This window comes from Glossina fuscipes, unplaced genomic scaffold (genome assembly GCF_014805625.2).
Source record: "Glossina fuscipes isolate IAEA_lab_2018 unplaced genomic scaffold, Yale_Gfus_2 112, whole genome shotgun sequence".
NCBI lineage: Eukaryota > Metazoa > Arthropoda > Insecta > Diptera > Glossinidae > Glossina > Glossina fuscipes.
In genome coordinates, this window is record NW_023998455.1 from 6107817 (window position 1) to 6130831 (window position 23015).

Genomic DNA, 23015 nt, shown 5'->3' on the forward strand with positions numbered 1-23015 from the left:
AGCCAGGCGAGCCATCTGCTGTTGATTGGTTGAATTCTTACAAAAAGAAGAGGAAGAGTAGAACATAGAAATAACATAAAATTCTCTATCTGAGAAGAATTGAAGAGATCTTTTTATTACTCACATCATATCAATGTGATAATATATCGCGGTGCGTCCCGAATTGTTTTTATCCCCTTCGCATCTGCAAAGACATGACAAAGATTTTAAAATTTAATATTTCCTTACTAACGGTAAACAAATGTTATTGTTTGTTAACAAGGGATAAAACCTTTTAACTACAGGCGCCCGTTGTTTAACAGGGTACTTGTTAAACATGATGCAAAATTTGCGAATATTACACAACACGATTTCAAAAAATCGAATATGTACTGGGTTCCACTGGGTTTTTTATACCCTACACCACTTACGCTAAGGAGGCATGTGCCTCTAAAATTTTTATTTTTTCCCGGCTTATTACTCATAAGGTGAACAATAGTCGTCAACTGAAGATACATTCTATGTCTCAATAAGTGCCAAGCTATGGCCAAATATTGATTATCTCTCCATATCAAATAAAAGGACTAGAGAAGATATATATGTAGAGTATGGATGCTGATGGGTATGAGGGATTGAGTTGCGGACGAATATAAATTTCTTACTTACTTACTTCTTTTGGTTTTTCTTTAACCTGAAGTTAACTTATTTTTTCATTTTCATCATAAATTTTGCACCTTAAAGTCTTGAACTTCACGGTATACACAAATTAGATAGGCTTCTATACGACTTAGTACATATTCTCCAAGTATATTATACACTTCTACTCCTTCTTCTTTTTGATTAAAACATATATGTAGAAGAAAGCTTCGTATAACACGATACGGTCTTCGATGCAGCACGGTACGTGTTATAAGAGAGATGCCTGTATATTATCACTTATGCCATTTATTTATGCATCTACGGCTGGGTTGCATGTACCTTATGCAAGCGCTATACATTTAAACTATCCTAAGCGATGGGTCTGTGCAGTAAAAAGAAAAATGCATAAAATATAACAAAAGCCAATCTCTTGGCGTCAAAATTTGAGAGATTGGTTGTAAAAGAAAAAAAGAAGAAGAAGAAGAAGAAGAACTAATTAAAAAAGCGGACGCGTGAGTAACACAATAAATTGCTTATGAATGTCTATGCAGTGCTAAAATATGTTGTTTATATCTAAAATCGTTTTTTTAGCTTTGTAAACAAAGCAATGAAAGCGCGCATTATAACTTCAATCTCGTACATACAAGAGTTATTAAACATTGTATGTTTGTTTACAAAAGAACTAAAATCGCAGCTATGGTTATTGTATCAAAGACACGGTTGTTAAATGCTATAGAGTACAGTAAAAGCCCTCAAGACTTGCGCGCCCATTATTTACTGCTGAGGAGACAACTTTTACAAAGCATAGAAAATTACAAACGTATAAATGATTCATTTTATAAGAGCTGTGCGCTACTTTAAGAGCTTTTACTGTAATCTATTCTAACATTTATAACGATCTACACTAATAGTGGATTTGATCGCTTAGATAACATTGTTCGTTGGTATTCTCAACTAAGTATTTTATTTAACAATAATATCTCGGCATAAAGATGCCGTAATTAATAAATTAAATATACTCCCATTTCCCCCATATCCGTCATTTCGATAGGGAAGAGAACGTAAAAGTTTTAAGGATACTTGCAACAAGCGGATCTGAACCATCTATTCAGAAGAAATATTAGGAGACGGTTCACCCTAGCATTTTAACACCTAATCGACCAGCTGCTCGGCCGCACATCCTCCCTGCTATCGGCTCTGTTTTGATTTAAACTGTCAAGCAAAAATATTGTTTTGTTATTATTATTATTATTAATTTAGGCAGAGAAATAAGTTCTAAGAGTAAAGTCTTAAAGCACGTTATGGTTCAAAACAACCATCAACCGGTAAGCGCCCTAATACACCCAACTCTTTTTTCATCCGATTTTGAAATACCACGGTTCACAAAACAGTTTCTTCTCTTTTTGTTCGAGAGCGAATTGTAACTTGTTCTACTACGAGGCATATCCGAATTTTGGAATCACTTTTTTATTTATCTCGTTATATTTCAACCTGAACACATCCGGTTGCATAAAGTTATTCGACATATCTTGCAATTAATCAAATGCCGCATATATTGTCTTATACGATTTTTTATCCACGGTTTTCTAAGGAACGTGTCTACCGTGTAAAGAAAGAGTTGGGTGTATGTAACGTTGGCGTGGTAGAAACCACGAAGGAAACTTTAGACATTCTAAAATATTATATATATTCTTGATCGGTATCGGTAAATTCTAAAAAGTTTTAAGGCATGTCCGTCTCAGATTTTATAACATATATATAATCTTGACCAGTGTTAAATCAGTAACCAATCTAAGTTCGTCTGTCCATCTATCCGTCTGTAGTAAGTATTCTCACATCTGTAAAAAATTAGGCAAAACCATTACAAGCAAGCAGGTATTTAGAAGGAACCAGATCGGCCAATATCTAACTACGTAATGTCTGTGATGAATATTCTCACATCTACAAAAATAAAGATATCGACCTAATTGGTAAAGCATTGCGCACAGGTGGATGGTGAAGATGGGCCAAACCGGTCGAGGGCTATGCCTACACCGCCTACTTTTATTCTACAAAAATGAATAAAATCGGAACGGATTGGTTTAGAAAAAAATTTGTCGCTCAGAAGCAGCATTGCGTTCTCCGGATTTCGAAAGTGTTCAAAAATGCTTCTTGGATTTTGAAAGAAAAAACATTTTCATATTAGAGAGGACGAGGGACAGCGAGAGATAGAGAGTAGTACTCCTCTTTTGTTGTCCATCTCCGGCAGCCAAGTTGAAAATGCGTTTTTAAGAAAAGTTTTGGACTTTTCCTTGCCTTCTTTTTTATTTGTTAAGATAATCGGTTTTTATTGTCAGTTAAAGGAGAAGTATTCGGTTTGCTTAGTAAAATTCGAAATTCATTCAAACGGAGCGGATTAGCTAATAAAAACCAAAATATGTCTTGTTGCATGTAACTAGAAGGCAAAGACACGGCGCTCTCGTCATAATTACAAGAAATTTTTCATGAAGAAATTTTATTTATTTTTTTTTAAAGTTTGTTCAATTACTAACGAAAGAAAGTATTGAAAAGGAGCATAGCCGTAATAACGTATTATAGAAAAGACGAGATATTCTATGCGTAGCAAGAATTACAAATTAAAAGCTATTAGAGTATGATCACTAGTCGCAGCCAGAGTTAAACTGGGAATCAATTCTAAGAAGAAAAGAAGAAAAAGTAAACAGAACATATACCAAAAAAAAAAAAAAAAAAAAAAAAAAAAAAAAAAAGACGACGATCAAGAATTACTGTTAGTTTTGCAGTCTTTTAGCTAAACACGTTTTTAAAATCAAACAAAGCGCAAACACATACACACACACACATATATATATATATACACTTACACACGTATACAAAATAGCACTAATGACTTGATATCTTAGTGGTGATCATTGCTATGGATGAGAAAGAAGCCAATAATGATTAAACTGAGCCAAGCTGTGTTAGTTGCCTTAAGATGCCTCCTTCTTGGTTGGTTGGTTGGTTGGTCGGTTGGCTAATTTGCTTGGATTCATTAGTCTTCTGCTTGGAAATCTAGTCAAAATTCTTGGCGCATGCTTTCATAATTGCGTTTATGTGTGTGTGTGTGTGTGTGTGTGTGCGCGCTTGTGATTGTACGAAAATTATCAAATAAAAATGCAAAAACAAAAACAGCGAAAATTAAGAATTAGAGAACGCGCCACAAGAATTACACCATATAAATGCTTAGCACGTCACCTTGCCTTACCTCAGGTAAACGCATACACGCAAACATAGGAACACAGCATCTGCTTCCCGCTATTGTTTTTTCCTCTTTTCACTACGGCTGGAAAACGCCTCTTCTTTTATTTTTCGATATAAAAATTCAGTAGGATGTTTTCAGTTCATATAGTTATCGTTCGCTATTGTTGTTATTGTTTGCCGCTTGATGTTTGGTTCAGTTCGGTTATCTGCAAAATTCTATAGCCACGAAAATTAAATCAAGAGCAAAGTAAAAAACTGGTTCCGAACTGAACTTGTTTTAAGTTTGCATCTTTGCATAACTGCCCGCTTGATTACCTAACTACCTAGCTGCCTGCCTGCCTGCCTGCCTAGCTGGCTGGCTGGCTGGCTGGCTGGCTGACTGACTGGCTACTTGTCTGCCTGTTTAGTTGCCTGATCAGTTATGCCTGTGTTAGTGTTTACATTCGGTGGTCACCTAGAGCCACCCAGACAACATAGCATAGGAACGAGCACGTAATATTCATACATAAAAAGCCTGTTGCCGCCGCAATGCTTTCCTGTTTATTGCGCTTACTACTACTACTACTGCTGCATTTAAGCTATCAAAAGAATTACATATATAAATATGTGCAGGCAGCATTCCTTTGTGTATGTGTCTGAATTCGCGCACTCATATGGCATAACACAAATTTATATGTGTTACAGTTATGTTAACAACAACAACAACAAAAACAACAATAACAACTGTACAATAGTAGTGATGGGTAGTCCTACTAGAACACTATTACTACAGATAATGTCTGAGCTACGCTCAATAACTGTAACCATAGTTATGCATGTATGTATATGTGTGTGTTTTAGTTTATAACACAAGGCGCAACTATGATTGTTGCTCACATCCTATAACTGGTTTTGCTTGTTTTTGTTTAGAATACGGTGAAAATCATAAGTGGGAGAGGGTAACACAACACTATGTCTTAGGAAAACTTACAAAAAAAAAACATACACACACATACACATATATATATATATATATATATATATATATATATAAATATTGGTTGCTCCATTTTGATCTGGACTAGTTAATTTTCTCTATCCCCTACCCTCTATCCTCTATCATCTAACCACCGTAAGGTTACATACGTGTACATATAAATATGCCATTCAATGCAATTCTTTGTTCATAGTGGTAGTCTTAGGTAAGTTGTGTAACTCGCATTATGAAAGAGCATCGTCTCTTCTTCTACATCTTCCAATATGATGCCTAGCGATATAACAATTTTATGATTTCGTTTGTTATTAGATCCATTGCGTAGATTTTTCGTTACTTGAACTCTTGGATGATGAAATGAAAAAGGTAAGCAACAGGTGGGGCTATGTGAGACGAAATGAATGATCAGCAATTAAGTAAAATTTGAATATATCCCTCTCTCTCTCGCAAAAGAGAAGGGTAACTGGAAGATCTCGATCTGCAACACAACTTAATCTGAACATAGGCAAGAATTCTTAAGCACCTCAAGCCAAAATCGGCTAAAGCTTATTGCTACCGATCTCCCTGTCTGTTCTTGTGTTTAACCTACAGTCCGAAGTTTTTCATGTTTTGGTCCTGCGACGAAAGCTATTGAAAATCGTTCGGATCGGAGCACGGTATCGTTCACTTCGCCTTATTTTGAAAAGACCTGATACGTAGCTGTGGCCCACCAAACTGTTATCGCATGTCTTAGAATCGAAATAAAAAGAAACCTTTCTTACAAAAAAAAGTTTGTCCAAAACACTTCGAGTAAAATTGGAACAAGAACTGCCCTCAGAAACCATAGAATGAATTAAGATTGAATTGAAGGTCATCTCAAATTCTTTTCAAAGCAATTCTTTTTGTCTCTTCTCCTTTAAACGGTTTAGAATGTTGTCTTCTTTTTTTTTTTTTTTTTTTTTTTTGAGTTCTTAGACAAAACACGTATACATACATACTAGTCACTTTATATCCTGATTTCTTCTTCTCTCGTAACGGCTTTTTAATCTACTATTTCGCATGTATTTTATATAAGTATTTTTGTAAGCGTTACATTTATTGGGCCATCAGAGCAATAATCGTTATTTATGTACAAGCATCAGCACTAACACCAATGTAAAGCAACAACTTTTCTGCCTTTCGAATATTGTTGCATAATAATAATAATAATTTTTTACGTGTCCAGCCAGAAAGTTCATCATGGCTTTCTTAAAAAAAAAAAGCAAAAAAAAAAAGGCGAACATTCTCTTCTCTCTAAATGACTTATTTATTACTTTCATTATAGCCGTCAAAATTATGAATTTGTTATGATTTTATTTAGAATCAAAGAAATTATTAGCAATAATTTGAAAAATGTATCAATTAATTACACTTAAATATTTAAAATATAATTAAGTGTTGACCAGAGAATCTATTGTTATAACTATATCGCCTGATGAACTTCTAAAAATTTCTTTTACTTCAATATTAACTGTACTTTTTTTAGAAAGAAGTAAAGAGACAGACATCAGGGAGAAAACTAGAAAACTTTTAGGTGGCAAACACACAAACACAATCCTTAAATGATTGATGGGTGTGCTGTAAGCGAAATCTTGATGGGAAGATATCATGGAATTGTCTTCTTTGTTTTTTATGAATTCGTCTCCATGACTGGAAGAAAATTTCAAGGTATTTTCTTTTGAGAGATGCCCTTCCCGTCTGCCTAAGAAAAGCTTTCCCGTTTTTAAAATCCTACTTCTAGCTATCGTAAAATTTTCGAGCGCATCTTTTCTTAGAATCGAATCGTAGTAATATTTCCAAGCTTCCTGAGACAAATTCCTGGACGTAGGAAAATTTAGAGATATTTTCTTTTACTAACCATTATTTTGTAATTTTTCATCTTGTACAGCAAGTTTACTACAAATATTGAGGTCAGGTTTCGGGCTTCGGGAGCATAAAATTTAAAGAAAGAAATATGGACAGTGCAGACCGTATGTAAAAAGCACTTTCTAAACAAGAATTCCTTTGGCCACTTCATTCATTGGAATGTGTGTACGTATGCACGTATGCCTTATCGTCTTTATAGTTCGATCAATGCTTCTCAGAAAGAGAAATAACAAATATGCAAAGGAAGACCAACCATTCAAATAGAAATTTATTAATAAAGAAAATCGTCAGTTGGTCAGTTTTGCTTTAGAAAAAATCGCTAAAGACAAATAAAAACTTTACAGCAGAACAGGGTCGATCATTAAATATCCTAACAACTTTTCGAAATTAGGCTTTATATGGGGATTGGTTGAAAAAATGCACCGATTCAAATCATTTTCAATAGCGTTCGCCCCGGGGCACAAACACGTTCGCGTACCAGATTGCATCAACATATCTGAAAAATCGGGACCTGATGCTTGAACACAAATTTAAATGGATAGACATCAGACAGATAGACAGGTCTAGATCTCATCATATATATGGGCGCTGATGAATCCTCAGCTCTTTTATGCCGACAAAGTCTAATTTGGAGGGTTTTATGACGGGACCAATTAAAAAATCATAAAACCTTTGGCCAATAGATTATGTTTGCTAAATTTCGACTATGTTAGTTGACGTTTTGCGCGTCCCCTAACGTGAGAGCTATGCCATTTTCGGTCTAATGATTTAATGAAAGCATTTGGCGAAGTTGTGTGAGGTATCTCGTAGTGGGCCCTGGGTCACGTTAATTTAAATTTATACTCACAACGCTCAGCGACTACTACTAAAAAAAAAAAGATGATTTTTCCGAGCGATGACTTTACTATTCGCTCTTTAATGGCCTTAATATATCCGCTTACCTTTATATATATGATGCAGCAGTGCTCGCAGTACTACAATAAGCAAATTATTAATGATCGTGGCCGACGCTAGCTTTTATTCGAGTTCGGCAATCGCTTGTAAAGCACAAAAATCAGTGATTCAGATTAAGAGAGAGCAGAAAATGAGTAGAGCGCGCGCGACCTAGAGAGGAACGATTTTAAGGTAATCATATCTTAGATATCAAGCAAAGAACAATTTTAACTAAACTTTCGTTCATTATTTTATCTCCATTTGATGATTGACTTTACACTTTTATGTATGTGTTTAACTGATCTTGAATTCGTTATGATTTCTTTTTTTCTTTTTTTTTTTTTGGTTATTTGAAAAACCTACAAACCGATATTAGCGTATAATCATTAATTTTGCCCTACATTGCTGGCCGAAATCGATGGATAAGAATTGAACAACAAATAATTATTGAACCTTTATTGGGAAAAGAACGAAATCACACAAAAGTGGAAAATGAAGATGATGAACAAAAAAAACTCAAATAAAAAAAAAAGAAGGGTAAAATGTTATGTTAAAAAAAAAAAACAGAAGGGAATAAAGGCTAATGGTGGCGGTATTTGCTAAAGTTTAGATTATGTGTGTATTCATATACATACATAAATATTTTTTTGGTAGACGCACACACAAATAAGAATGTTCAGTTGCATGTATAGATGATGGTATAAAGGAAAGAATTACACACATATATGTATTTATTAAAAAGTTGTGTTATTTTTGGTCATCATGTCTTCCGGTCGATCTCACGACGTTTGTTAAGGAAGAAATATTTATCTTGATATTGATTTTTTTTTTTTCGCTTCACAATTTGATTGTATACGATTTAGTTCAAACTCGGCGTGTTTCTCTTTCCTTTTTGAATTTCGACATATTTGCTTTCAACTTAAATATGTATAAAAATTGTAAAGATAGCTTGGTATGGATTTAAAGCCTTTCACAAGAAAAATCTCAAGTTTTTTATATTTTTCGTATACATGTATACGTGTATATATATAATTTAAAATGCCGCCCATAATCTAAACTGTACCTGAATACGTTTGTGTCTGTCTTTGGCGTTTTTATAAAATTCCCCAAAAAACAAAAAACAAAACAAAAAACAAAAAACAAAAAAAACTCATTCTTCGAATTGATTTCGGTCGTTAGTAATGAAATTTTGTTATTTATTAAAAATTTTAAATTTCAATTAACTTTAATGTAATCGCAAAGTGTCGCACGCGGTGAAATAACGCTACACACATTCACAACACAAAGAAAATCATACAGATTTGATCTTGGGATCTCGCGAACAGCGTTTAACATTAAAAGCTCAACTGCATATGGAATCTAAACTTTTCGTCACCTTTCAAGTCAAGGCAATATCCTAAAGAAAACCTCTTCTCTCCCGAATACTTTTAATGAAGTCTGTAATATGATAACTCTCCTGTTTTGAGACATGAGATTTGATTATGTTCTCAACGCCTTTTTGTCTCCCTCTCGTATATGAAAGTCTTCTCGATCATCGCTTTAGTTATAATCTTACTGACCATCGCCCTATCAGAGTTGGGCATTAGTAAGGAAATTATATTCGGACATAAATGAAATCTTCTTCTGTTATACGTACCACCTTCATCTTAATCAAAAATTATATAAGGGTTTTCAAGATTCTCTCCAAATGTCGCAAACGTCTTATCAAAATAAATACCCTCTCAGATCTTTTTTCCCTTTGCAAAGGGAAATCGCATCAGGGAAACAAAAATAGATAGGTTCAGAGTAAAGAACAAATGTTAAGAAACTCTTCATATACGGACATTAAACTAATCGCGAGATAAGGAAGAAAATTGTATTCATCGCAGGGAGGCATTGCGATCCTCACAGAAAGCAAAACAGTTTAACATATTTGGCTAATGGCAGGAATACTAACTAAGCCGGTCGACACACATAAATGGTTAAGTGATTGCGCCGGAAGCTTTACGCAAGCATCTGCCAAAGATTGTAAAACACGGCTTTACCTGAGACCCGTCGCTATTATCTTTTTACTTTGCCTGTGACGATCAACAGCGTTAATTAAAGAGTGCTAAGACTAAATTTCCTGTGATGAGTTCCTATAATGAATATTAGTTAAGCGTTATGCTATCGTTTGCGTGAAGCTATTTGGTTGCACTGTCCTCTCTATAACCGCACTCACGACGCGAAATGAAAAAGTTACACTCTATTTGAAAGTAAACAAGTGCTTGAAAGTCAGTTTCTTTTTAACTTTTAAAGGAAATGATCTGAAATTTGATGCAGATGTTAGTAAGGGTGTTTGCCATTCGTGTGAACCAATGACCCGACCCGTTTGGTTTAAAAAAGGGAAATAATCCTACTGTTTACTATTTACTATTTACTATCAGCGAAACTCTTAATAGTTTCTGATCATAGTGTTGTAGTAGATCGAGTTGAAGATTTTTCGACAGACTTGAAATTTTGTACTGACACCCGATGATGAGAGATGTTAAATGGATCTTCCCGAACTACTTGCAATTCAATTTCCATCTCTAAATGAATACACGGTGCGAGAAAAGCTTGTCTGGGCAGCCATAAGAAGTAGTAGAAAGGGACCCATAGGGGACGGGGAAATTCGCAACATTTCGATCATTGATTGAATGATGAAAATAAAACGTAATGTCATAAATAATAATAATATACGAGTTGATAACTGAAGGCGCCGATCTATATGACGGAATCGTTTATATGTTAATCTGGTAAGAATTCGTTGGAAAATTTGAGATTAAAAAACACCGCCAAGCAGTGATTTTAATAAATCGGTGGCAAAATGTCTCTAATGTATATATTCTGCAAGATCTCAAATTGTATTGTATTTGAAAGCATTATCAACATCTCATAAATATATATTCCCTGTGCAGTAAGCACTAAAGTAACAACTGTCTTGATGCACACAAAAGGCATGGGATTAAATTATATTAAAAAGCACGTGATGTCTTGTATGCACGAAGAAGACGAAGGGTAGAATAAGAGTGAGAAAGAGAGGCAAAGAAAAAAAAAAAGAATTATCAAGTCATTCTCGAATCATAAATGAGTCATAAACTCACATGCGAATCTAACACGCAAAAATTGACCAACAATTTTTGCTAAACGCTTAAGCATACACACACATATGTTTGTAAAAATTCTTCTCGATGACTTTTCCCCCTCTAAGTAAGTAAGTGGGTTTACTGCGTCATATAATTTTCTCCCTTCATAACGGTATAACTAGAAAATTTATTGTACACTTGAACTTACGAATACATACACGTACACAGCGTGTGTGCGCATAGACATGCAATTCCATGGCTTAGTTCTTTCTTTCTTTCGTCTTCTTGAAGTTTTCGTTGACTACATATTTATAATGACGTAATAAATGATGTTTCTCTCCTGTCTTTTTCATATGATTTTAAGGAATTTGTTTTTTTCTCCTTTTTTTTTTGCCCTACATCAGTTGCGCCCTACAAGGGTACATCAAGTTTGTGCGGATGCATGCGATGTCCAGATGAACTTGAAATAGATCCACCGACCAATTTAAAATCACTCTCTGAATTAATCTAATCTGTCTCTCTGTCCGTCTGTCCACAGTTTTCGAGAAGAGTGACCTGCTTAGGCCCACGAATGGTGAAGGCTCACTTTAACGCCGTAAGTGTCGAGTGGTGTAGGGTATTGAAAAGGTGGGCGGTGGGGTCGACTAAAGTCTCGTCACTTGGTTTTTCTCTTTTTAAATTATTGTCAACTTGTTCGAAATTTGTTTATTAAAATAGCACTGAATGTTCAAATTTATTGTAATCCGAGAATTGATGTTTATACATATGTGTATTTATATTTTATTAATATTACTATTATTACTAATATAAATATATTTTATTCATATATATATATATATACAAGTTGTATATTCTACATATAAACTTGTATGTTTAATACGTTGTGTAATGATTCAATTTTTTTTTTTTTTTTTTTTTTTTTTTCAAATTGTGACATATTTTCGAGAGTATTTAAATCATAAGTCCAAGGGATGTTTTTCAATGTATTTTTTGTTTTTCTTCTCGTACTTGCATATTTACATATACAAGCAAGATGCTTAATACGTGCCGTTTTTGGCCCCAAGGCGAGAAGGAATTAATGCTTGAGTAAGCAATAAAATTAATTTTTAAGCTTTTAGGTATAAAAGAAAATTGCTGGGTGGTCCCGCTCTTTGCTACTTCAGGCTTACTACTTGTTGTTTATTACCATTTGATAAAAATTCGGAGAAAATGTATTTATTCAAAGTGTAACTAACGGCTTTTTAATAATCACGCTACGGAAATTGTTTTTTGCCTACAAAACTGAGAACCGGCAAAGCATTGTACGACAAGTTCGCCTTGGAAAGATCAGGGTATAAATGAAGATAAATTTAAATTTAATTAGCAAAGACACTTACTTACCAACTTTTATAACAGCGCGCTGTAAATGCGCTAACAGAGCCTTGTTAAGCAGTTACGACTGGATGCATACCACGTCCAAAATTAGGAAGCGTAAGATACTGCTGCCCTAACTACCTATCCGTTACGGCATCCAGATAACTCTATTTAGAGGTTTCTGCTCAGCATCTCTGCTACTTAAACTTGAATTTCTCTTCATGCTCTTTAATATTGGCAAAGACGTCTAAAAAAAGTTTAGATCGAGAAACAAAACACTTTATATATGTAGCTATGTATTGGGCATTCTTCAAAAAATACAACACGTTTCGCTTCATAGTAAGATTTCCCTGAAAGGATTGACAATTGCACAGATAGAACTTTCTGTTGTTGCCATTGTGTGTGTGGAGTTCTGAACATAGCGTTCTCTTTGAAATTGTCCCAGCATCTAAGCAACCGATGAAAATCCATTTTGAAGCTGAATGTTCAAGTGTTGCCTCAAATCGTTTTTCCTCATCTCGATTCCTAAAATTGTGGTTCTAAGGACTGTTTGTCACTATTATGGGCATAATGATATGCGGATTACGATCATTTTGGAATTTCATATTTGAACAGCAACTAATTACGTGCTGGCACGTGGGGGCTGCAAAAGTGCAAATTTAAGCCAAAATTCGACATCGTGGCAGAAAGAGAAGTGATCGCATTCTTTCGAATCTAGGGCAATAAGTTGCGAATTTCCTATGCGTGATAGCTTTTATTAAAAAAGTAATAAGAAGAGTCTTCTTTTCTTTGGCTGAGAAGTTCTTGTTAATCAAACTTTAAATATTGCTTTGATTAGAAAGTTTTTTGTATATTTTTGTGCCCGAAGTGTTTAATCACTTCAAGTGAACCAAAGCCAACTTTAGTCTTAAAATTCATTTCTCTGGCTAAATTAAAAAGATACTACGCTTCGGAGTTCCCAGCACAGAGTACCGTTCTTAGTTCCTTTAAAAGTTCCCCGAATTTAATTATCCCATCTGTATCAAAAGAAGCCGATCAGAAGTTGATCACAGGCAATAGAAGCGGTGATTACTTCCGTGGCAACAGGCACGGCTCGAGCCTGAATATCACAAAGTGATAGTAAAGAAAAATGACCATTTTTCAACCATTTTTCGAGTTTTTTTTTTTGAATTTTTTACTATTTCCCAGGTCGAAGAGCTTTCATAGTTCTTGAACACGCAACTCTTGCCACGGGATCCAAATTTTCTATTGCCAGAAATTATATACATATATATAGTTTATTTTTTTTAAATGTAACCAATTACTCAGAGCATGCTTCCTATTTGTGTAACACGAAAAGCGAGAGATGGGGGAGGAGGTGGAGCAGTTGTCTAGTAGGTGTATGCCCAGCAACCGAGCAACTACGATACACTATGTACGAACGTTGACTTGGCAGGCGCGATTTTTACCTACACGCCAAGGTCTCAGTTGCATATTATCAGATGTTCTAAGTGGATAAAGTGGATCCTTCCACAAAGTCTTGATTCCTAATAAAAAAAATATTTCTGGAGTACTACAATAAAATCCTTAAAATTTGGGCAGATGTACTGCCGCTTAAAGGCTTATATTTTGAAAGAAACATTATATATGGTTCCATTCCAATCCAAATGCTTTACATTTGTATAATATGCTCAAATAGAATTTTTCAACCGATTTTTATCGGCAAATCTTAACAATTGAAAATTGTTTTCCTATATTGAAGACTTTTTCAAAATTCGGGCCTAAGAAGGAAAGTTGTCTGAAAAATGGTTCACCCGAAACTATTTGCGGTGGAGTTAGTCAGTGTTGGGAACAAGAAATCAAACACAGACATAAAAGTTCTCACTCGCGTTCTTTTTCGTACAACTTAATAGGAGATGAAAAAGTTTATATTTTTGATCGGTCGAATTGTATGGTATTTGAAAAGTTCCATCGTTAGGAAGCAAATTACTATAAATAACTTGATTGAAATCTGGGCAATATAATCGGGTCTCCTTTACTTACTGGCGGGTTATTTTACTTTTTTTTTGAATTTAGGATCTCTTGTACCCACCCCATCCATGCTCAATAATTTCTAAGATGCCTTATCATCTTTACTGGAGACACTTGGTATTTACCACGAAAAGGGCTATGAAATTTTCTGTTAACACCGAATTATTTCTTACCAACAATTGACAATTTAACTAAAATCGTAGGACATGACAATGTTTATCATAATTAAGGAGAAGGAAGTTTATGAGATGGCAAGCAAAGCTCGTGTTATTTAGAAGAATAGATAAGAAGAAAGAATTTTTATTAGAAAGAATTGTTAGCAGAGAGAGAGAGAGAGAGAGGGAATAAGACCATAGCAAAAGAAGGAATCAAAAGCAATAAAAGATTTGAAGTTTGTATGCAAAATATACCAATGTAAAGAAGCAATCTTTCGATTTTGCTTGGTATTGGTGGTGCCTGCCTTCCTTTAAATTATCGAACAATCACTCTTTTTATATATAATTGCAGTGAGAAACTTTAAATTAATTTTTTCGAAGAAAAGAAGGGAAAAAAATCAAACTTTTGAAAAATGCGTATTTCTCTTAAAGCAAAAAAAAAAAAAAAAATAAGAAGCTTTTAATAATTTGTATATATGTAACGGTAAATTTGGAGCATGCTCTTAAACGCTTAATAATGGAGTTTGTAAGAAGATAACAAAAAGATGCCTTAAGATGCCTGGCTCGCTTAAATGAATAAAAATAAAATAAAAGAATTACCTCCTTATGTGCTTATACGCCGCTCACACACACAAACGCACGCATAAACATACCAAACATTTACATGTGCATTTCAATTCTTTAACATATATATGCTATATGGCAATGCATTGCAGAAGTACGATGCAATCAACTTCGTCAACCACGTCCGTATGTGATGTAAGCATCAAAGACGTAAAACCAAATGAAATAAGGAGAAGAAGAAGATGAAAAAAAAAAAAAAAACAATAAAACTAAGAACATCTATCAATCATTACGAAAAAAAACAAAATAAAGTGTATGTTTGCAGATATTTGTGCGCCGCAGAGGTTTGATGACTATGCAGGATCGCCGTTTTTAGCACATGACGATAAAGATGTTTTCAGAGCGTTGATGCTGCTGATGACGACGTCGCTTGCCTGCAGTACGTTGTTCGCCAGCTTATGCGATTAAACAGTCAGGGATTTGCAGAAATTGCATATTAAACAAAAAAAAAAAAACAAAAAACAAAAATATGTTGCACATAACTCTAAAATTGTTTTGTAACATGTATAGATGATTTGAAACCGTTCTCAATAGCAGAGAAGTTGTTCGTTCACAAACAAAAATTGTTAATTTACAGTTTGTATGTATGTGTTATTAAAGAATAATATAGCCAGAGTACACAGAGAGAACAAGCGATATGCATAGTAAATTACGAACACACAAAACAACGCGCGCACCTTCAGTTAATTCAGTTAATTACATCAACTATCATCATAAGCGCGAAAACAACAAAAAAAAAACTTCAAGATCATCAAAACAACAAGGATAAGGAGATTTTACTTTGATCATAAAAAAACAGACAGTGCTACTAGTAGTAAAAAATTTGCACGCAACGCCACTCGCTCTTACTCTCGCTCTTCATTTCAATTCTCCCATATCTGTGTTTACTTTGTTTGATTATTTATTTCTTGGAAGAAATTGTATTAAGCCTTGATTTGCTTCTTTTTTTTTTTTTGTTTTCGTCATTTTTTCTCTTTTGCTCGTCTATAGTTTTTTTTTTTTATTTTTTTTATTTTTTTTTTATAGCCATTCACACTTTCTACACATTTTATAATTTTAGTTAATTAATTTTACAAATCCTTTGTAATAATTTTTCAACATTGTTTAAAGGAAACAAAAAAAAAAAAATTGTTTTTTTTATTTAAAATTTAAAAAAAAAAGAAAAAAAAAAAAAAAAAGAACTATTTTTATTTTTATTCATTTATTTTAGTTTATTTGAAATATTTTTTCAAATAATTATCCGTTGAACTCAACCTTCATCTTTGAAAGCGATAATAAAAGTATTCGTGATTCCGATTCCTTGTGATGATTGTGTGATTTATAGAAACAAGAGACGCACCACCACCAAACATCACTACACAAACAAACAGCTTACAACAAATTTTTTGCTTGCTATAACACAACCGATTGCCAATCCAACTAAGCCACCATCCACCATCACCGTCATCATCGTCTACATCATCATCATCATCATCATATACCGCATGCAGAAGAAGAATGAAGGGGTAAGATCAAACCAATTGTTCTTTAAACGACAATGAAACATTTGTTTAACCGATCATACTTGCGAGAAGAGTTGCCATAACTTCTATGTTGAATATTTTAATTCTCTCATAATCGCATATTCAGAATCTTTCCGAAACTTTCATAATTCATAACAATATAGCATGGATTTCCTCTCTAAGACGCCCTTCGAACGTAGTCCAATATAAATCGGAATTCGTGATCTTCGATTATTGTTAAAGTCCTTTTGTAATTAAATTCGTACCGCTGAGTTATGATTTCTTTTTTAATTCTTAAAACCCCCTTTTTTTTGCACGACCTTCTATTTAAACCCTTCAACTCCCTTTCCGATCTTTCCCGGTCGAATATTACATTTTATATATATCTCTTCACTCGCTTCCTACTGACTTTGCTTTTCGCAAATACTCTGTTCATTATCCCCTTTCATCCTCTAGCAATCGTTACCGTTACCTACATTCATCGCGACATTTTTAATCCGTTAAACCATCAAATCATTTTTTTGCCAACTTTGCTGCCAATTCTTGTTACTCTTTTCGCCAGTTGGTGTATGCAGGTACGCGCGACGGACATGCACTTGGCTCTCTCTTTTCTGTGCAACCTTGTTTCTATAGGGTTTCTTTTTACTTCTTCCAATTTTTTTAAAAATTTTTCTAAATTATTCCGTGTACTTCCAGTCCATGGAACAATGAATTAAATAAGTTTGTAAACCCCAAGTATAAATCATACCGTGTGGGGAGTAAAAATTAATGCCTTTGCAGTTTTTTTTTTTTTTTTTCGATTATAAAAACATTGCAGGAATATATTTTCGAATCAAATTACATAAGTTTTTTTTTTATCCTTATACTTTACAGTTTATATTAAAAGGAGGAAAGTTTTTACGAAATTCATAAGGATTTGTCTTCAATATCTTTTGGATTTAATAATAGAAGAAGACTGTAAGGAAACAAGAACTGCTTCGTCAGTTTGATTCGATTTATAAACCTATTCCGAACATCCATCCATCACAGAGACGTCAACTGTACGATTTCACAAACCAGTTTTTTAATAAAACTTATAATAGCTCCTCCGGAATACCAGAACACTGGTTAGTAAGCGATCAAAACACCACAATATATAGCTTCGAACTAGGTTCGGCAACCAAGCCGTAAAGTAGGTTGTCAAAAAAGAAAATTAAAAAATCGCATCCAAAAAATTGAAAAGAGGTCGTTAGTCTACAACTAAAAGTCTTGCTCCAGGAGAAGGTAAAAGCGGTTACGTTTTCTTCGATTTCGATTATATTTCTCACGTTTACTGAAATTATTTTATTTTACTAAAGTAAAATAAATACATTTTGAAATTTAAATTCCAGTTAAAAGAAAATTTAATTCATTTGCATTTAATGCATGAAATAAGCGAAATAAGTTGATCTTTATTTATGTGATGTGTCGACAACCCTGCTCAAGTCGGGCTTACAGCACAAGTTTTTTTTTTTTGAAATATGGATCAAACATTTCGTTCGAAGTCGAACATGTGCCAACATAACAACAACTTGCAACCAGGTGTGCTAAATGGCTGCAGCGCGTTCACCATAAAATACGAGGATGAATTGCCTTAAGAGCCTGGACAGATGGTCTTTGAATTATTTTCAATTGTAAACAAATACAGACGCTTGCTCTCAGACATGACCAAATTGGTTTTGAATTGCTCCCATAGATGACCAAATTCATAGCCGTTTTTTCGAGGCAACAGCCGTTAACAAATACAGAATTTCCACATGGCCATCTAGGCCGCGTAGGTCTGTACGATAGTCGAACATGCAGTAGATAGATGTTAAACAATCTAATCGGCATATTGATTCTAATAAAGATTTAAATTTTTATTAAAATAATTGCAAAAACTTTAATATTTTTATGTAACCCTTTGAAAAGTGAATCAAGTACTCGACTCACTTCTTATGAGAAAGGTTTCGTAACGCAACAGAACGCTTCTTCGTTTCTTCCTTTGCGTTTTTTCTTATTTTTTTTTTCTTTCCTGTCCATATATTTAAAGAGAGCAAGAACTATGATGTGAACTTCGCCTCTTGCGATAGTCATAGTTTATCTCAACTATCTCTTGCAATCTTGAAAGAGGGAAATATTTTCAAAAATATTGTTCCGACCAGAAAAAAAGCCCCACTTGGGATGTGTACACTCCTCCGTTAAAAAATTCTGTTCACCTTAATATAAGCATTGGTTTATGGGAAAATCGACGAAAATGTAAAGCTTGCTGACGAACTGCATGCATTACACCTGTGCTTCTGACATACGAAATCAATTTAGAAGAGTAAGAGAAAGGGTGAAAGAGACAAAGCATTGAAAACATTTTGCAATTATTTGCCAAATTTTATTACATATCCTTACGCTAAGGAACTTCATGCAGTTTATGTCTTCATTTACACTTATCGGGAGTGTATCTATTCTTTCTAAGCGGAAGAAGGAAAAGAAATTAAATTTTTGCTGTACCTAGAAGTGCAGGAAAGGACATGGACGGATTCGCTTTTTAAAGAAAGCGACGCAGCAAACCTTATGGAAGATTAAATCTATCTTTCTGCATCTCCTGCATTCCTTCAAAATATGTATGTTTGGTTCGTTAATGTGTTCGCGTCCGATATCTCAACTAAGCTAAAGCAACAATTCTTATCATATGGTGTATGCATCCAGTTTGGCCGAATGTGTGCAACATAGCGAAGGGCTTTTTACACATGTCACCAGTCGTACAGTACAGTAGTTAGTAGCAGTAAGCAGACTTGAGATATACCAGCTTCTTATTCTATCTGTACAGATCCCAATTTCGGAGATAGTTTCATAAAATTGGAAACTATAGAATCGAACGTCTCTCGTGACCAGTCATAATAATAATAGCTATACATTAGTTCAAATTATTTTAGATAGTTGTAGCAGTGCAACGACTAAGAGGTCAAACTTGGGTAAAAAATCTATAGTAGAAGAATGAATGGAAGGCCGGAAGAAATTTCATTTGCTCAGGTTCTTTTCTGACCTGACTTTCCAATTACAGTTAAATGACTACAAATGATTTCAATAAAATTTGAATGAGTGCGTAACATAAAGTGTGCATACTGTTGTGGTTGCTAAGGGTATTTTTCTTCATCTAGCTTTATATTCATGCATATATGCGTACAGAATAAGACCCAATATACGGCTTCAGTGAAATATTTTAATGTTTGTTGCATTTGTTAGATTCTACGAAGAACGGTTTTGCAGATCAGGTACACAAACACATATATAATTGTTAATACTTTAACGTATGGATAAGAAGTCGCACAGTTGTCTGGTCTGGTCAAGAGAGAGCCTAAGGCACGAGTTTTGCTTAGTGAATGTAGTAGAAGACCCGAAGAACATGGAATAGAGACAAAAAAAAAAGAAAAATGATGGCAAATAAATGCCAAAGGACATACACACACATATGTGTATTCGTATATAATATATATAAATGTATTATTCTATAGACATCTGTTGTTGTATTTGTATTTGTATTTGGTAGGATATCTTTTGCTTACTTAATTGAAAACCATTATGAACGGACGAAATCGTTTTTTAATTCTGTTTCTCGTCGTCGCAAGTAAAGTAAGTAAAATACTTAACAGGCGCTCCAGTCTACCAATACTTTACCGATTAGGGATCACCTGCTGCAGTAATAGCCTGCCTGCCCCTCGCTGGCCGTTTTAATGATAATGATGATTTTTGTGGCAACATTTTATAAATGCCGACAACGACAACGACAACGACAACGACAATGGCAACAAGTGCGTTTGTGCCCTTCCTTACTTGCCTTCTTAACTTGGGCCTTTTACTTTTTACTTCTTGCACGTCCCGTGCACGTTCGTCTTCGTTGTTGTCTTCTTCTTTCTTTCGTTTCACCTAACTTTCTTACATCAAATAATGCTGTCACATTTTTATTGTTCCATAACTTAAGGACCTGTTGTTTCTTACGTTCAACGTTTCGTTTCGTTTGTGCGAGTGAACAACATATTCATTAATTGCTGTGCAGGTTCGTGTCTCGTGCTAAAAATTAAACAAATACATGTACATGCGTGTATATTATGTTATATATTATAGTATTAACGCTACATATATTCGGTTATTCCCGTCTATATATGCATGCAAACCAGCATTTCAATCGAAATTGTTTAGTGTTATCGCATGCAGTGAGCACAACACGTTGGATCGTTTAATTTTTGAAAAATACAGAGAGAGAAAGGCAATAATAAAAAATCGTTTAAAAATTTTAAATAACTTATTTTTGAAAATAAACTTTCTTTATAAAGCATAACGACACCCAACGACGACCATTTCTCGTTACAGTGCACACCATATGAGCTAAAACACCTGCCGTTTTCTCACAAAAAGGAACACAAAACGATTCTTCACAACTTGCTAATTATCCTTTACGTTTCCAAGCTGTTGTTTTATGTGCTTATTTATTACATACATAAACATGCACAATCACACAAATACTCATATATTCACATCATATTCACATATATTGCCAGTACATACAGCCATCGACTAATAAATAGCGCGCATCTCATCACAACATAAATATTTATTAAGAAGTAATGCTGCCTTACAACTATGAGAATTAACTTATGAGTCATTGCTCCTTAAATTTATTCACGAAAGACTAATCACTGCATTGGCACAATATTTTCATACAAGTTTATAGATTTATGGAAGCGTTTCAGAAAGTTCTTGCCCATCGTTGCTTAAAGTAACCCCTTGGCCCACCTGGTATCATTAACTTATCACAATGCTCAGTCGATTGATTTTAAATTTTCAACCCTAGCTGACGGTTAATCACACGAGATGGAATGATCACCTGTAGAAAATTACCCCAGCTTCTAGCTACCTCTTGTATATATGTGGGAGCTTGCAATCTCCTCATTATCATCTTCTTGTCTATTCACGATTTCGCGCTTCACGCAAATTGTCTACATGCGGTCTTCACGATCATAGATTCCTTGACGTTTTGCACTCACACAGTTGGACTATGAATCTACTCATTCGTATGCTCGTTTACTTTCGCGACATTTCAACTCTTACATGAGACATCTATACACGTTCACTTGTACTCCATCCCATCTCACACTAGGAAATTCGCTTTGCTCTGTTTGATTCCGAAATCGAACGAAGAGTAAATAAAATCTCAGAATAAATCACATAAAAAGTCCGGAAAATAATATAATATAAGAAGAAGAAGCAGCACTTGTCACAAAATGATTATAATTACGTGGCGGACGTCTGTTTATATATACACATTTGCGATTAAGCTAAACGCCAACTTTATTAAGGTCCAAGCAAGGAACTTCGTATTCACTCAACTGAGCAAATCGTCTGTTGTTGATTTGCTGACTCGCGAAAGAAGAAGAAGAAGCAGAATAATTTTTTTTTTTCAAAATATTAATTTAAAAAAAAAAAAATGCGATCGATTTTGGTAAAAAATTTCATTTTCTCAAAGACATAAATCGGTTGTGAAATCCAGTAAAATAGCAGCCTCCTGCATGTGTTCCACAAGAGAATGAATGAAGATATTGCCATAGAACATAAGCTTATAGCGGGCGTATCAAGTTTTAAAATGTGCTAGTGCCGGGGTATGTGCAAGCAATGACGTTTCTCCGCAGGAATATGGTCGGCCGGAAAACGTTTAGAATGCTATTCGCATGAAAAAAATTCATTCAATTCATGCTTGAAGAGCTCTATAGAAAAACCAAACTTAGTTTTTTCTTTATTTTATAATAAAATCGCAATATTTAAAAAATATCTATCTACTCTCTAGAAATAACCCTAAAGATTGGAATATGATGGCATTCTTTGGACATAGTGATAGTGTAGATAACCGTTCAAGTTTAATATCCGCGGCTGCCTTGACAACTTTGTCAGAAGGATGCCTGTTGGTTTCTTGTATTTAATCCGAGTTATATATAAGCGATAGCTTGCATCCCCCTCCCCTCCCCTCCCCCAATTTGCAATCATATGAATAACTTTAACATGTGAAATCATGTAGAGCGTTTAACGACGGACCGCGTTCCACTATAGTCTTTTCACTTGTTAATTTCAATGATCTTTTTTGTTTTGTTTATAATTTTCTCCCCTGACCTTAAACTTAACTTTTGTTTAACATTTTGTTTCAATTTGTGTTATTTATGTGCCCACGGCTGTATTATTATACAAAGGGAGACCGCAACGGCCAATACAGAGAATGTTTGCAAACATCAGCTAAGAGAATGTGCGCCCAGTTCAGACTTGTTATGTCATTATCTTCAAACTCTGAGCAAAACAAAGACTGTCTCGGGCATATGAAAATTAGTCCAGAATTTGCCGGCAAACTGCATAATAATTAAACTGTTACTACCGTTATTGATGCGAACTTTTAATCTCATCGAAATACGGTACAATTCTTGGATGATTGGTATAAAGATGTTCAAGTTATACCCTTATGGACTAATACACTTATCTTGAAAAATTTTTAAAAGTTTCTCGTGATTGCTATAAGTAAAGCTGAAGAGTTAGTATTAAATCCATTAAAATCTACTATATACGATGTAGAATATGTAATAAATATAAAATCGGTTGCCAAGGT

The 23015-nt window shown here is 34.3% G+C and overlaps 1 protein-coding gene across 3 annotated transcripts in view; it reads right to left on the reverse strand.

The window, feature by feature from the left end:
- The window catches only part of LOC119639569 (putative mediator of RNA polymerase II transcription subunit 12), a 29352-nt gene extending 14346 nt beyond the window's left edge, over positions 1–15006 (reverse strand). Inside the window, exons 1-2 of one of the 3 annotated variants that reach the window (XM_038037021.1) lie at positions 14853–15006; positions 12115–12334 (exon numbers count right to left, since the gene is read on the reverse strand). The gene's annotated coding sequence lies outside the window, so the exon portion shown is untranslated. Of the gene's footprint in view, positions 1–12114; positions 12489–14852 lie in introns of those variants that run through there. The other 2 variants (XM_038037023.1, XM_038037022.1) reach the window with 2 other exon arrangements.
- Positions 15007–23015: the final 8009 nt, after the last annotated feature.